The sequence below is a fragment of the Tachypleus tridentatus genome, chromosome 5 (assembly GCF_004210375.1).
Source record: "Tachypleus tridentatus isolate NWPU-2018 chromosome 5, ASM421037v1, whole genome shotgun sequence".
Taxonomy (NCBI): Eukaryota; Metazoa; Arthropoda; class Merostomata; order Xiphosura; family Limulidae; genus Tachypleus; species Tachypleus tridentatus.
Window position 1 is genome coordinate 39,766,324 of NC_134829.1, and position 17,855 is coordinate 39,784,178.

At 29.9% G+C, this 17,855-nt stretch overlaps 1 pseudogene across 1 annotated transcript in view; it reads right to left on the reverse strand.

Moving 5' to 3' along the window:
- The window catches only part of LOC143250338 (neural-cadherin-like), a 393,110-nt pseudogene that overhangs the window by 15,830 nt on the left and 359,425 nt on the right, over positions 1-17,855 (reverse strand). Inside the window, exons 25-29 of the transcript XR_013028146.1 lie at positions 17,287-17,564; positions 15,443-15,790; positions 13,799-14,041; positions 12,289-12,469; positions 11,183-11,349 (exon numbers count right to left, since the gene is read on the reverse strand). The product of XR_013028146.1 is annotated as a neural-cadherin-like (transcript). The remainder of the gene's footprint in view (positions 1-11,182; positions 11,350-12,288; positions 12,470-13,798; positions 14,042-15,442; positions 15,791-17,286; positions 17,565-17,855) is intronic.

Here is a 17,855-nt window from a genome sequence, read left to right on the forward strand (position 1 = left end):
CACTGACATTATACTTATTAGCAGTGACATTATACACCTTATCACTGACATTATACTTATTAGCAGTGGCATTATACACCTTATTACTGACATTATACTTATTAGCAGTGACATTATACACCTTATCACTAACATTATACTTATTAGCAGTGACATTATACACCTTATTACTGACATTATACACCTTATCACTGACATTATACTTATTAGCAGTGGCATTATACACCTTATTACTGACATTATACTTATTAGCAGTGACATTATACACCTTATCACTGACATTATACTTATTAGCAGTGACATTATACATCTTATCACTGACATTATACTTATTAGCAGTGACATTATACACCTTATTACTGACATTATACTTATTAGCAGTGACATTATACACCTTATTATTGACATTATAGTTATTAGCAGTGACATTATACACCTTATCATTGTCATTATACTTATTAGCAGTGACATTATACACCTTATCAGTAACTTTATAATTATTAGCAGTGACATTATACACCTTATCATTGTCATTATACTTATTAGCAGTGACATTATACACCTTATCATTGTCATTATACTTATTAGCAGTGACATTATACACCTTATCATTGTCATTATACTTATTAGCAGTGACATTATACACCTTATCACTAACATTATACTTATTAGCAGTGACATTATACACCTTATCACTGACATTATACTTATTAGCAGTGACATTATACACCTTATTACTGACATTATACTTATTAGCAGTGACATTATACACCTTATCTCTAACATTATACTTATTAGCAGTGACATTATACACCTTATTACTGAGATTATACTTATTAGCAGTGACATTATACACCTTATCACTGACATGAAACTTATTAGCAGTGGCATTATACACCTTATTACTGACATTATACTTATTAGCAGTGACATTATACACCTTATCACTGACATTATACTTATTAGCAGTGACATTATACATCTTATCACTGACATTATACTTATTAGCAGTGACATTATACACCTTATTACTGACATTATACTTATTAGCAGTGACATTATACACCTTATCACTGACATTATACTTAGCAGTGACATTATACACCTTATCACTGACATTATACTTATTAGCAGTGAAATTATACACCTTATCACTAACATTATAATTATTAACAGTGACATTATACACCTTATTATTGACATTACACTTATTAGCAGTGACATTATACACCTTATCACTGACATTATACTTAGCAGTGACATTATACACCTTATCACTGACATTATACTTATTAGCAGTGAAATTATACACCTTATTACCGACATTATACTTAGCAGTGACATTATACACCTTATCACTGACATTATACTTAGCAGTGACATTAAACCTTATCACTAACATTATACTTATTAGCAGTGACATTATACACCTTATCACTAACATTATACTTATTAGCAGTGACATTATACACCTTATCACTGACATTATACTTAGCAGTGACATTAAACCTTATCACTAACATTATACTTAGCAGTGACATTATACACCTTATCACTGACATTATACTTAGCAGTGACATTAAACCTTATCACTAACATTATACTTATTAGCAGTGACATTATACACCTTATCACTAACATTATACTTATTAGCAGTGACATTGTACACCTTATCACTGACATTATACTTATTAGCAGTGACATTATACACCTCATCACTGACATTATACTTATTAGCAGTGACATTATACACCTTATCACTGACATTATACTTATTAGCAGTGAAATTATACACCTTATCACTAACATTATACTTATTAGCAGTGACATTATACACCTTATCACTGACATTATACTTATTAGCAGTGAAATTATACACCTTATCAGTAACATTATACTTATTAGCAGTGAAATTATACACCTTATCAGTAACATTATACTTATTAGCAGTGAAATTATACACCTTATCACTAACATTATACTTATTAGCAGTGACATTATACACCTTATCACTGACATTATACTTATTAGCAGTGAAATTATACACCTTATCACTGACATTATACTTATTAGCAGTGAAATTATACACCTTATCACTAACATTATACTTATTAGCAGTGACATTATACGCATTATCACTGACATTATAATTATTAGCAGTGACATTATACACCTTATCACTAACATTATACTTATTAGCAGTGACATTATACACCTTATCATTGACATTATAATTATTAGCAGTCACATTATACACCTTATCACTAACATTATACTTATTAGCAGTGACATTATACACCTTATCACTGACATTATAATTATTAGCAGTGACATTATACACCTTATCACTAACATTACACTTATTAGCAGTGACATTATACACCTTATCACTGACATTATAATTATTAGCAGTGACATTATACACCTTATCACTAACATTATACTTATTAGCAGTGACATTATACACCTTATCATTGACATTATAATTATTAGCAGTGACATTATACATCTTATCACTAACATTATAATTATTAGCAGTGACATTATACACCTTATCACTGACATTATACACCTTATTATTGACATTATAGTTATTAGCAGTGACATTATACACCTTATTATTGACATTATAGTTATTAGCAGTGACATTATACACCTTATTATTGACATTATAGTTATTAGCAGTGACATTATACACCTTATCACTAACATTCTAATTATTAGCAGTGACATTATACACCTTATCACTAACATTCTAATTATTAGCAGTGACATTATACACCTTATCACTGACATTATAATTATTAGCAGTGACATTATACACCTTATCACTAACATTCTAATTATTAGCAGTGACATTATACACCTTATCACTAACATTATAATTATTAGCAGTGACATTATACACCTTATCACTAACATTCTAATTATTAGCAGTGACATTATACACCTTATCACTAACATTCTAATTATTAGCAGTGACATTATACACCTTATCACTGACATTCTAATTATTAGCAGTGACATTATACACCTTATCACTAACATTCTAATTATTAGCAGTGACATTATACACCTTATCACTAACATTCTAATTATTAGCAGTGACATTATACACCTTATCACTAACATTCTAATTATTAGCAGTGACATTATACACCTTATCACTAACATTCTAATTATTAGCAGTGACATTATACACCTTATCACTAACATTCTAATTATTAGCAGTGACATTATACACCTTATCACTAACATTCTAATTATTAGCAGTGACATTATACACCTTATCACTAACATTCTAATTATTAGCAGTGACATTATACACCTTATCACTAACATTCTAATTATTAGCAGTGACATTATACACCTTATCACTAACATTCTAATTATTAGCAGTGACATTATACACCTTATCACTAACATTCTAATTATTAGCAGTGACATTATACACCTTATCACTAACATTCTAATTATTAGCAGTGACATTATACACCTTATCACTAACATTCTAATTATTAGCAGTGACATTATACACCTTATCACTAACATTCTAATTATTAGCAGTGACATTATACACCTTATCACTAACATTCTAATTATTAGCAGTGACATTATACACCTTATCACTAACATTATACTTATTAGTAGTGACATTGTACACCTTATCACTGACATTATACTTATTAGCAGTGACATTATACACCTTATTACTGACATTATACTTATTAGCAGTGACATTATACACCTTATCTCTAACATTATACTTATTAGCAGTGACATTATACACCTTATTACTGAGATTATACACCTTATTACTGACATTATACTTATTAGTAGTGACATTGTACACCTTATCACTGACATTATACTTATTAGCAGTGACATTATACACCTTATCACTGACATTATACTTATTAGCAGTGGCATTATACACCTTATTACTGACATTATACTTATTAGCAGTGACATTATACACCTTATCACTAACATTATACTTATTAGCAGTGACATTATACACCTTATTACTGACATTATACACCTTATCACTGACATTATACTTATTAGCAGTGGCATTATACACCTTATTACTGACATTATACTTATTAGCAGTGACATTATACACCTTATCACTGACATTATACTTATTAGCAGTGACATTATACATCTTATCACTGACATTATACTTATTAGCAGTGACATTATACACCTTATTACTGACATTATACTTATTAGCGGTGACATTATACACCTTATTATTGACATTATGGTTATTAGCAGTGACATTATACACCTTATCATTGTCATTATACTTATTAGCAGTGACATTATACACCTTATCAGTAACTTTATAATTATTAGCAGTGACATTATACACCTTATCATTGTCATTATACTTATTAGCAGTGACATTATACACCTTATCATTGTCATTATACTTATTAGCAGTGACATTATACACCTTATCATTGTCATTATACTTATTAGCAGTGACATTATACACCTTATCACTAACATTATACTTATTAGCAGTGACATTATACACCTTATCACTGACATTATACTTATTAGCGGTGACATTATACACCTTATTACTGACATTATACTTATTAGCAGTGACATTATACACCTTATCTCTAACATTATACTTATTAGCAGTGACATTATACACCTTATTACTGAGATTATACTTATTAGCAGTGACATTATACACCTTATCACTGACATGAAACTTATTAGCAGTGGCATTATACACCTTATTACTGACATTATACTTATTAGCAGTGACATTATACACCTTATCACTGACATTATACTTATTAGCAGTGACATTATACATCTTATCACTGACATTATACTTATTAGCAGTGACATTATACACCTTATTACTGACATTATACTTATTAGCAGTGACATTATACACCTTATTATTGACATTATAGTTATTAGCAGTGACATTATACACCTTATCATTGTCATTATACTTATTAGCAGTGACATTATACACCTTATCAGTAACTTTATAATTATTAGCAGTGACATTATACACCTTATCATTGTCATTATACTTATTAGCAGTGACATTATACACCTTATCATTGTCATTATACTTATTAGCAGTGACATTATACACCTTATCACTGACATTATACTTATTAGCAGTGGCATTATACACCTTATTACTGACATTATACTTATTAGCAGTGACATTATACACCTTATCATTGTCATTATACTTATTAGCAGTGACATTATACACCTTATCAGTAACTTTATAATTATTAGCAGTGACATTATACACCTTATCATTGTCATTATACTTATTAGCAGTGACATTATACACCTTATTACTGAGATTATACACCTTATTACTGACATTATACTTATTAGTAGTGACATTGTACACCTTATCACTGACATTATACTTATTAGCAGTGACATTATACACCTTATCACTGACATTATACTTATTAGCAGTGGCATTATACACCTTATTACTGACATTATACTTATTAGCAGTGACATTATACACCTTATCATTGTCATTATACTTATTAGCAGTGACATTATACACCTTATCAGTAACTTTATAATTATTAGCAGTGACATTATACACCTTATCATTGTCATTATACTTATTAGCAGTGACATTATACACCTTATTACTGACATTATACACCTTATCACTGACATTATACTTATTAGCAGTGGCATTATACACCTTATTACTGACATTATACTTATTAGCAGTGACATTATACACCTTATCACTGACATTATACTTATTAGCAGTGACATTATACATCTTATCACTGACATTATACTTATTAGCAGTGACATTATACACCTTATTACTGACATTATACTTATTAGCAGTGACATTATACACCTTATTATTGACATTATAGTTATTAGCAGTGACATTATACACCTTATCATTGTCATTATACTTATTAGCAGTGACATTATACACCTTATCAGTAACTTTATAATTATTAGCAGTGACATTATACACCTTATCATTGTCATTATACTTATTAGCAGTGACATTATACACCTTATCATTGTCATTATACTTATTAGCAGTGACATTATACACCTTATCATTGTCATTATACTTATTAGCAGTGACATTATACACCTTATCACTAACATTATACTTATTAGCAGTGACATTATACACCTTATCACTGACATTACACTTATTAGCAGTGACATTATACACCTTATCACTGACATTATACTTAGCAGTGACATTACACACCTTATCATTGACATTATACTTATTAGCAGTGGCATTATACACCTTATTACTGACATTATACTTATTAGCAGTGACATTATACACCTTCTCACTGACATTATACTTATTAGTAGTGACATTATACACCTTATCACTGACATTATACTTATTAGCAGTGAAATTATACACCTTATCACTAACATTATACTTATTAGCAGTGACATTATACGCCTTATCACTGACATTATAATTATTAGCAGTGACATTATACACCTTATCACTAACATTATACTTATTAGCAGTGACATTAGACACCTTATCATTGACATTATAATTATTAGCAGTCACATTATACACCTTATCACTAACATTATACTTATTAGCAGTGACATTATACACCTTATCACTGACATTATAATTATTAGCAGTGACATTATACACCTTACCACTAACATTACACTTATTAGCAGTGACATTATACACCTTATCACTGACATTATAATTATTAGCAGTGACATTATACACCTTATCACTAACATTATACTTATTAGCAGTGACATTATACACCTTATCATTGACATTATAATTATTAGCAGTGACATTATACATCTTATCACTAACATTATAATTATTAGCAGTGACATTATACACCTTATCACTAACATTCTAATTATTAGCAGTGACATTATACACCTTATCACTGACATTATACACCTTATTATTGACATTATAGTTATTAGCAGTGACATTATACACCTTATTATTGACATTCTAATTATTAGCAGTGACATTATACACCTTATCACTAACATTCTAATTATTAGCAGTGACATTATACACCTTATCACTGACATTATAATTATTAGCAGTGACATTATACACCTTATCACTAACATTCTAATTATTAGCAGTGACATTATACACCTTATCACTAACATTCTAATTATTAGCAGTGACATTATACACCTTATCACTAACATTCTAATTATTAGCAGTGACATTATACACCTTATCACTGACATTACACTTATTAGCAGTGACATTATACACCTTATCACTGACATTATACTTAGCAGTGACATTACACACCTTATCATTGACATTATACTTATTAGCAGTGGCATTATACACCTTATTACTGACATTATACTTATTAGCAGTGACATTATACACCTTCTCACTGACATTATACTTATTAGTAGTGACATTATACACCTTATCACTGACATTATACTTATTAGCAGTGAAATTATACACCTTATCACTAACATTATACTTATTAGCAGTGACATTATACGCCTTATCACTGACATTATAATTATTAGCAGTGACATTATACACCTTATCACTAACATTATACTTATTAGCAGTGACATTAGACACCTTATCATTGACATTATAATTATTAGCAGTCACATTATACACCTTATCACTAACATTATACTTATTAGCAGTGACATTATACACCTTATCACTGACATTATAATTATTAGCAGTGACATTATACACCTTACCACTAACATTACACTTATTAGCAGTGACATTATACACCTTATCACTGACATTATAATTATTAGCAGTGACATTATACACCTTATCACTAACATTATACTTATTAGCAGTGACATTATACACCTTATCATTGACATTATAATTATTAGCAGTGACATTATACATCTTATCACTAACATTATAATTATTAGCAGTGACATTATACACCTTATCACTAACATTCTAATTATTAGCGGTGACATTATACACCTTATCACTGACATTATACACCTTATTATTGACATTATAGTTATTAGCAGTGACATTATACACCTTATTATTGACATTCTAATTATTAGCAGTGACATTATACACCTTATCACTAACATTCTAATTATTAGCAGTGACATTATACACCTTATCACTGACATTATAATTATTAGCGGTGACATTATACACCTTATCACTAACATTCTAATTATTAGCAGTGACATTATACACCTTATCACTAACATTCTAATTATTAGCAGTGACATTATACACCTTATCACTAACATTCTAATTATTAGCAGTGACATTATACACCTTATCACTAACATTCTAATTATTAGCAGTGACATTATACACCTTATCACTGACATTATAATTATTAGCGGTGACATTATACACCTTATCACTAACATTCTAATTATTAGCAGTGACATTATACACCTTATCACTAACATTCTAATTATTAGCGGTGACATTATACACCTTATCACTAACATTCTAATTATTAGCAGTGCCATTATACACCTTATCACTAACATTCTAATTATTAGCAGTGACATTATACACCTTATCACTGACATTCTAATTATTAGCAGTGACATTATACACCTTATCACTGACATTCTAATTATTAGCAGTGACATTATACACCTTATCACTAACATTCTAATTATTAGCAGTGACATTATACACCTTATCACTAACATTCTAATTATTAGCAGTGACATTATACACCTTATCACTGACATTCTAATTATTAGCAGTGACATTATACACCTTATCACTGACATTATAATTATTAGCAGTGACATTATACACCTTATCACTAACATTCTAATTATTAGCAGTGACATTATACACCTTATCACTAACATTCTAATTATTAGCAGTGACATTATACACCTTATCACTAACATTATACTTATTAGTAGTGACATTGTACCCCTTATCACTGACATTATACTTATTAGCAGTGACATTATACACCTTATCACTGACATTATACTTATTAGCAGTGACATTATACACCTTATTACTGACATTATACTTATTAGCAGTGACATTATACACCTTATCACTAACATTATACTTATTAGCAGTGACATTATACACCTTATTACTGACATTATACACCTTATTACTGACATTATACTTATTAGTAGTGACATTGTACACCTTATCACTGACATTATACTTATTAGCAGTGACATTATACACCTTATCACTGACATTATACTTATTAGCAGTGGCATTATACACCTTATTACTGACATTATACTTATTAGCAGTGACATTATACACCTTATCACTAACATTATACTTATTAGCAGTGACATTATACACCTTATTACTGACATTATACACCTTATCACTGACATTATACTTATTAGCAGTGGCATTATACACCTTATTACTGACATTATACTTATTAGCAGTGACATTATACACCTTATCACTGACATTATACTTATTAGCAGTGACATTATACATCTTATCACTGACATTATACTTATTAGCAGTGACATTATACACCTTATTACTGACATTATACTTATTAGCAGTGACATTATACACCTTATTATTGACATTATAGTTATTAGCAGTGACATTATACACCTTATCATTGTCATTATACTTATTAGCAGTGACATTATACACCTTATCAGTAACTTTATACTTATTAGCAGTGACATTATACACCTTATCATTGTCATTATACTTATTAGCAGTGACATTATACACCTTATCATTGACATTATACTTATTAGCAGTGGCATTATACACCTTATTACTGACATTATACTTATTAGCAGTGACATTATACACCTTCTCACTGACATTATACTTATTAGTAGTGACATTATACACCTTATCACTAACATTATACTTATTAGCAGTGACATTATACACCTTATTACTGACATTATACACGTTATCACTGATATTATACTTACTACCATTTTTCACTAGCTGTGAAATGTTAGAGTTATAATTCTACAATAATAGACTCATACTGCATGTATATATATAATACACTTGTGCTTGTCTCTTTGGAACTTTTCTCACAAATTTAGTCACTCATACACTACAAATGTCGTATCATTAAAAAGACGTTTGTCCAAGAAGGTTGGATTCCATATTGATATTTTCATTCAGAATCATTTTTTCCTTTTTGATTTTTTGTTTTTGTTTAGTCAACCATTTTAATGCAGTGAGTAACACAATGACATAATGTCATTGTCATCCCATGATGACTAGCTTTGATTTCAACTTTAGTTCTTTTATTTGCAAAGTAGTTCACACAAACAACACTTAAACCACATGTAATTTCCTAAAAGAAACCTAACCGTAAATACAAGTGACAAGTGTTTTTTGTGATTTGTTTACCTATAAAACACCTATGCTCATTATGCTCAAAACTATATGCTTCTCACTTTGTGAACACAAATTCAGACATTTCTGCATATTCAGCTAAGTTGGTTTTTATTACAACTTTACATTATTTACATTACTTTGCAAATTTAGTTTTAGTTAGTTTCATAGACTACTATAAATACCTTTGAGCTACTTTGTTCACTAGTACAGGATTCATTGTTCATTTTTATGAGTTTCTTTATTTTAATTTGTAAAGCCATGCCATGCACTGAATAATCATGATTGTTTCTTACTTTGTACTTCATTATAAATATCATTACTGTGCTCTATTGTTTACTTTGTCTCAAAATAATATTTTTTTTTGCACAATATTTTATGAGTTAAATATATATATAAGCAAAATAATTTGAAACACTGTTGATGGGCATCTGGAGAATTTATTCCAGGTAAGTGAATGTTATCACAGAGCATAGACCATTGCCTTGAAGTTTGAATGCAATGCTCTGGCTGGCTACAGCTTATTTACGTAAGCCTAATTTCATCATTTATATTTAAATAATGCTATTTACTAATATAATTTTTAAATAAATCATTTAAGTAAGCTTTCTTCTGACATTCCAGGGGGATAGCTGTCCCCCATGTCCTGTTTTGCAGATCATGATGCTCATGGTTCTGAGTGGGAAATGTAATTAAAGAAAACGAAAGAGCTTTTCCTTATGTTTATTATAATTCTAGGTAGCTTGTAATGTTCTGATAAATAAATAAACACAAAATTATTGAAACCAAAGCCATCATACTTACCTCCAAGATAAAGTACTCACGACCATGCTTACTGGTAGCTCTGAATAGTTCACCATGCTTCTGTCGAGTTCGAAACTGTAGTTGAATGTCTGTCTTATAGGAATCAGGTGTGAAGGAAAGGGCATACTTGATATAACTTTTTTTCAGAAACATTTTAGACTGAGTGGCTAAAATAGATAAAAGCACTTTAAACATTACTATATCAATATCCTGAGAACTACGAAGAAAAAACTTTATTACAAAACATCACACGTGTCACATAAGCAGTTGTGTTTTTACACATCACCATAGCTACTTGGAACACATTTGTCTCAGTATCAAAATGCCAAAGAAGTGAAATTATGAATAAAAATAAACAAAATAATGTATTGTAATTCAGTAAGAATAACAATGACACTTACACTAATCACACTAAACACTGTTAATTAGGATTAACATAAACTTCGAAACTGAGAAAGCTAATTACTTGAAGTGAAACAAAATTAAAACTGATAATAAGTATAGCTAAGAACGTAGACCTCTCTTAAGCTTCCGCTTACAAAGATTAGAATGAATTTCTCATTGTTCAGGTACACTCATTGTTGATTATGTTTTTGGTCACAATCCAATAACATCTTACAAGGTTAAGTAAACTTTGAATAATTTGGGTTAGTTGTAAATACATATATATGAAGCTAAGAATGCAAAACAATGTCTAAAAAGTAATGAAATTAGGTATATTAAGCAGTCTAATCAGTACTGTTAATGAGAACAAGAATAAACAGAGAATATATTATACATCATTACGTTTCTCATACTAGTATCGAAACCAGTTAAATTCACACATCTACTTGCCCATAGTGCACAAAGACCACAGTATTTTCAATTACTCATACTTACACAAAGCAGATCATTAGAGTGGTAAGTTTAAAAGATAAATACTTATATTCATTACATTAATAGGTCACTATGACTGACTAACATAGAAATATTACAAATTAGTCTGGATAAGACATCTAAAATGATTTCTTCTGTACTGAAAAAGGACCCAGCCTGTATTATACACACAAATGCATCCTCCAGAAAAACCAAAGCAGTGTCAGCTTGGTTGGTAAACTGATACTTACGTTTATTACACTGAGGACCCTGCCAGCCTGGATGACAAACACAAACAGCCATATAATATGATGCTTCACAGTATCCATTTTCACAATTCAATGTTATATTATTATCAAAACATTTTTTATCACTTGGTGGACATCCAACCTGACTGCCAGCTGAGCTTCCAGGTGATGCCAGGTCATACAACTAAAAAAACAATCAAAGAAACTGATCAGACTCTTGTAGGTCTGAGACTTAAATCAACAATACATTATCAATGCATCTATGGCTTTTAAACTGGTTTTTGTTTAGTGAATAGCTTACTATTACTCAGAAAGAGACAATTTCTAGATTACCTATTGTAAAAAACAAACAAACAAACAAAACAATTCATTATCAATGCACCTATCTCATTCATTTTATCTTCTTAATGAATAACTTGGTTTTTATCAGAAAAATGCTGTTCCTAGAAGTCCTGGTTGTCATTTACTAATCTTTTATATTTAATAATTTTGATTTGCTTCATTAATATTTTTATCTGTGTTTGAACTTGCAAGAGATTTCACCAACTGTATTGTATTGAAGAACTAATTACTAAATACAAATAACTTTTGAGGATTTGGTTTTGATATTACTTTAAAGTTTGTTTATAATTATATTCTTTAGTAAAAAGAAAAAAGATATACAGCTTAATCCAAACAGCAACAATCATTCTGAAATACTATTTGTCAAATAAAAATCCTCAACTGACATGAATTACACAACTAACCACGTTTTTATTGCATAACTGCATGGAGTATATTTTCATACATACATCTGAGATGTGTTGAGCCACCTTTTTGGGGCATTGTGTATATATTTTAAATATTTGTTAAGAGTAATTTAAGTCTGTTATATAGAATTCATTGGTTGTTTGTGATCTTTGGTTAGCAGCTTACATTGCTTATACAGAATACCTGTTTCACCATAGTGAAAATATTAAATAAAATTGCCACGAAATAGGAGATATTTTAATGATCGTGTTTTATTTTAACCCTTTTGATACTGAATAACAACTTTTAATGTTTGGCATAGTGCTTAATATATATGTTTGATACTTCAACTAATTACGGTATCGGTACTAAAAGCATGATATCTCGACAATAACTCAACAAAAGTCCCTGAAATATTCAGTGATTGTACCCAATACTATATATGTTACATTCAATACATAAGAGTAACAGGAATAAAGGAAGGTCACCTGCCGAGCTGAGCCTTCAAATAGATTGTGGTTGCCAACCTCACCGAAAGAGTTAAACAATAGGATGCCTTGTACTCCGTACTCTTAAAATTGAGCTCCAAGTTTTTAAATATAAAATGTAAACTCACCACTCACACACTGGTGAATATCTTAATTCAATCTTTAAGAAAATAATAATTGTAGTACAATGAAACCACTCATCCAGTTGGGGACCAACCTATATGCTTGAAGAAAGTGACTCTAGGAAAATAATCAAAACAAAATAACTCTTCAGTCCAGATGGATGTTTTACTTACCAGACTATTATGAATAACATTCCTAATGCATCCTTCAAATCCAGTGCGCATGTGTTGTTTATCCCAGTCAAAATTCAAGATTTTATGATGGACTCCTCCGAGTTGCAGTGGACCATTCACATTGAGAAACTCATTAAATGGGGGTATTGTTTTTGTCCCTTCACATCTGGACCTGTCTGAGGTGGGTGGATCAGTGTTTTTATGGTCAGAGTCAACACAATGATCTACCATTAAACGCACATTCTAAAAAAAATAAAAGTCAGCAAACATTTTAAGTCATATACATTACAATTGTTTATTGTATAGCTTCAGTAAACCTAATGCAGGTTTTGCAAGTGTTTTTGTAAGAGTTTACATATAAATGAATATTCTTAAATTTGCGACATACTAATTGAAAATTACTGTAAATGTTTCAAAATAGAACATAAGTAATCCTTGGACATCTTATGTACACACATATATAGGTATATTAAAAACGGAAATATGATAAAAAGTATTTAATGATATGTTTTGAGGTATCTGAGGGATTTACTGTAAATCAAGAAAGAGAAAAGACAGAAAAAGTTGAGTATATATTAAAAAGTAAACTACCTCACAACAGTCATCATATTTTGTAAGTAAACAGAAGTAAACAGAATGTTTCTCATAGTTTTTTATTTCCTGTCATTTAATTCAATCTTCAATACTTACTGTCTGCAGAAAACAATTACTGTCATATGTTGAAGAATTTTGTATCTAAATGTTTACAGCTACAAACAAATTAAAAAATGTGCTACTTGGTAAAAACTATCCATTATTCTTTCTAAAAAATTCACAGTCTTATTTATAATAGACACAAACTAGTACATCACAGTGAACATGAGTTACAGAAATGTAAGTTTTTATTGAATATGAGTGCTCTTTAGTACCACATAAATTACAGTATAAAATTTACCTAATGTTATTTATGTTAGAAACAATGAATAGGAATAACTAAATACTATAGAAAATATTATAAGCAAATTGTTTACTTGTTGTTGTTTTTTATTACATGCAAAGCTACAAGAGGGTTATCTGTGCTAGCTATCCATAATTTAGTAGTATAAAAAGCAGCTAGTCATCACTATCCACTGCCAACCCTTGGGATATTCTTTTACCAATGTCTTCATGGCTGAAAAGGCGAGCATGTTTGATGTGATGTGGATTTGAACCTGTGACCCTCAGGTTATGAATCGAGCACCCTAACCACCTGGCCATACTGGGTCTTCAAGCAAATCCAAAAGCTTCACTGATACTATATGATACTTGCAAACTTTTACATTAGAGGTAAATACTTAATAACTGAATGCAATTGAAACATATCGATAAGAATTTTAAGATATTATGTTAGTTTCAAGAAGAATGAAAATTTAGGTTAAAAGAAAACACTTCCCCTCATTTAATTTTACAGCTTTTCACTCAGTGTAAAATGTAATTATATTTTTCTACTTGAAGAAAGTATAACTAACTATCATTGAAAACCTTAAAAAATAAATAGTGGAAGAAAACTTGGATATAACCAGTAGATCTTATTGTATTAGATTCTGTAAATTAAACAATTCCCTGGAATATTTTTACTTTATTTTGTCTATACATCTTAAGGGATGTATGAAATAATTATAATACCTCTCTTTCCCAAAATATATCTAGCTGGTGCCAAAATCCATCACTTAAAGATTTCTTGGTATTAACAATCACTTCTGCTGTGCGGAACCAAAGTCAATGAGTAATCTTGGTCTTCCATTCTTGAGTTCTAGTGATATAAAATCTTGCACACCTTCCTCTCCATCATCAGGCTCAGAGATTGGTCCATTGTACAGTAGCAGTCCATGTTCTGCTTTAGTCATGAACTCTATACTGAAGTGAGAATTTTCACACTGCTCCAGTGGAGGGAACCATGCCCATCCATTTCCATTAAAGAAACGAGTTGTTTGTTGACACTGTGGTCCTGTGAACCCTTTCATGCAAGTACATCTGTGATGGCAAATGATAACAAAACATTTAAAACTTCCTTTCAAGGCAGGCTTAGCCAGTGTATTTAATGTGTGGACAATATTTTCCACTGGCCTCTTTTTTTCTTTTTAGTCTGGTCTTGATACAATGTACTGGACTTCAGAACAAATCATGGACTCAGCATGGAACCCAGAATCATTGTCTTAAGACCCAACAAGAAAGGTGAAAGGAGTTCATAAGAATAAAGTTCACATTCAAAACATTTTTAAATATTATTCACATCAGAGACAGGCATGTTTCTTATTAAGTCTATTTGTTTGATTAAATTTTATATCATTGTACAATAAAAATGTATCAGATTATACTACACAATGAATATCACACCGTACACCACATTCATAACTGTACAGAATTTACTGAAGGAGTTCTATTTGCATTATTCTCTTGTGTTTCATTTTAAAAAAATGTGCTTAAAGCTACAGTGCAAACCTATTGATATAATTAAACAACTAAGAACTTATTCAATAACCCCTATCCTCCAGTATTTAACACTTACCTATGAACCACTTAAAATTGCAATAGATGATCTGAAAACACGTGTAATAATGCCCTAAATGATCAATACCTTTTTCAGGCACTTTATACTCTTGACCTTAAGTCCTCAGTTATGTTAAAAAATGTTTGGCACTCATCTCCACAAAGTTAATCAGTTGAGTAACTGAGTTAAAAATTGGACTTTTTTTCAGGAACAAATCTTCTAATTCATTTTTGTTTCATCTGTACAACTGTGTGATCAGGTACTAGTTTATTAGATAATATTTAGACCACAGAAAACCTTGTTAGAGGCTATCATAACACTTCCTGTAAATAAAGCATCCATGAAATCATGTTAATTTTTAATGAAGGAAGAAACGTTACTGGTTGGAATATCATGTGAAAAATAACATTTTTATTAAAGAGCTGGAAAGTTTGTGGATTAATAAGAAACTTTCCTGTTTAAGTGTGGTATTTCATCCTCTAAATTTAGTTTTTATGTTAATACCTCTTGTAAATGACTTCCAATCATATCAATTTTTGTTCTTGTAACTGAACAAAATGTATTTAATTAAAAACAGTTGTAAAAGTACATTAAATATATATTTTGATAGCTCCATTTATATTTAGTTACTTTATAGGCTTAATGGGGAAACTACAAACATTATCAGTGCTTTTAATGCAACCATTACTTATTTTATTATTGATTGTCTGCAAAAACCTTTTTATGTATGATATCAGATAATTTTTCTACAGTAAGATTAGATTCATACCTGAAATATACCTTTATCAAGTGTATCAAAAAAAACCTTTATCACAAATGTTAATAAATTAACAAAATAAATGTATTGCTCTTGACTTGAAATAGTACTTTTTTTCTCATTGTACATAGCCCATCCTTTTGTGGTGTATGTTACGTTTTTAATATTACTTAGATAAATGATGCATTCAAAATAAGGAATTAAAATATAAGAGTTATTTACTTTATGCCACTCCCAACGATTTGACATCTTCCACCATTGAGGCACGTTGGAGGAAATTTCTCACAAGTTTCTGTTCTGGAGAACTCCCGTGCTCCACACGTGCACTGAGGTTCCACCCAACTTTTGATTCCAACAAATGCAGTCTTGTTAGCATTAATAACAACAGGGTTCTTTTCGATTACAAGTCTACTGGTGCAGCTTCCTTCACAATTGACATTTTCATATAAACATTCATCAATTCCTACCATAATGATCTTGATACCTACTGACTGTTCGATCTGAAAACCAGTGACAAAGTTTCATATTGTAAAAGGCAGTCTTACTTTGATGTAATAAGAACTTGAAAAACTAAGTAAAATATACTCCTGTTCATATATTTCAAATCACAAATATATGCTAATATTATATAGTACAAAGCATATGTATCTCACAAAACCTGCAAAGTTATTTTAATTAGTTCATTCTATTTTTAAATGAATCAGTTGAGTTACCAACACATACATGGTCATGAGCAATATAAACATTTGCCATTTGATGGAGCCAAAGTATATATCCAATAAAAATTTCGT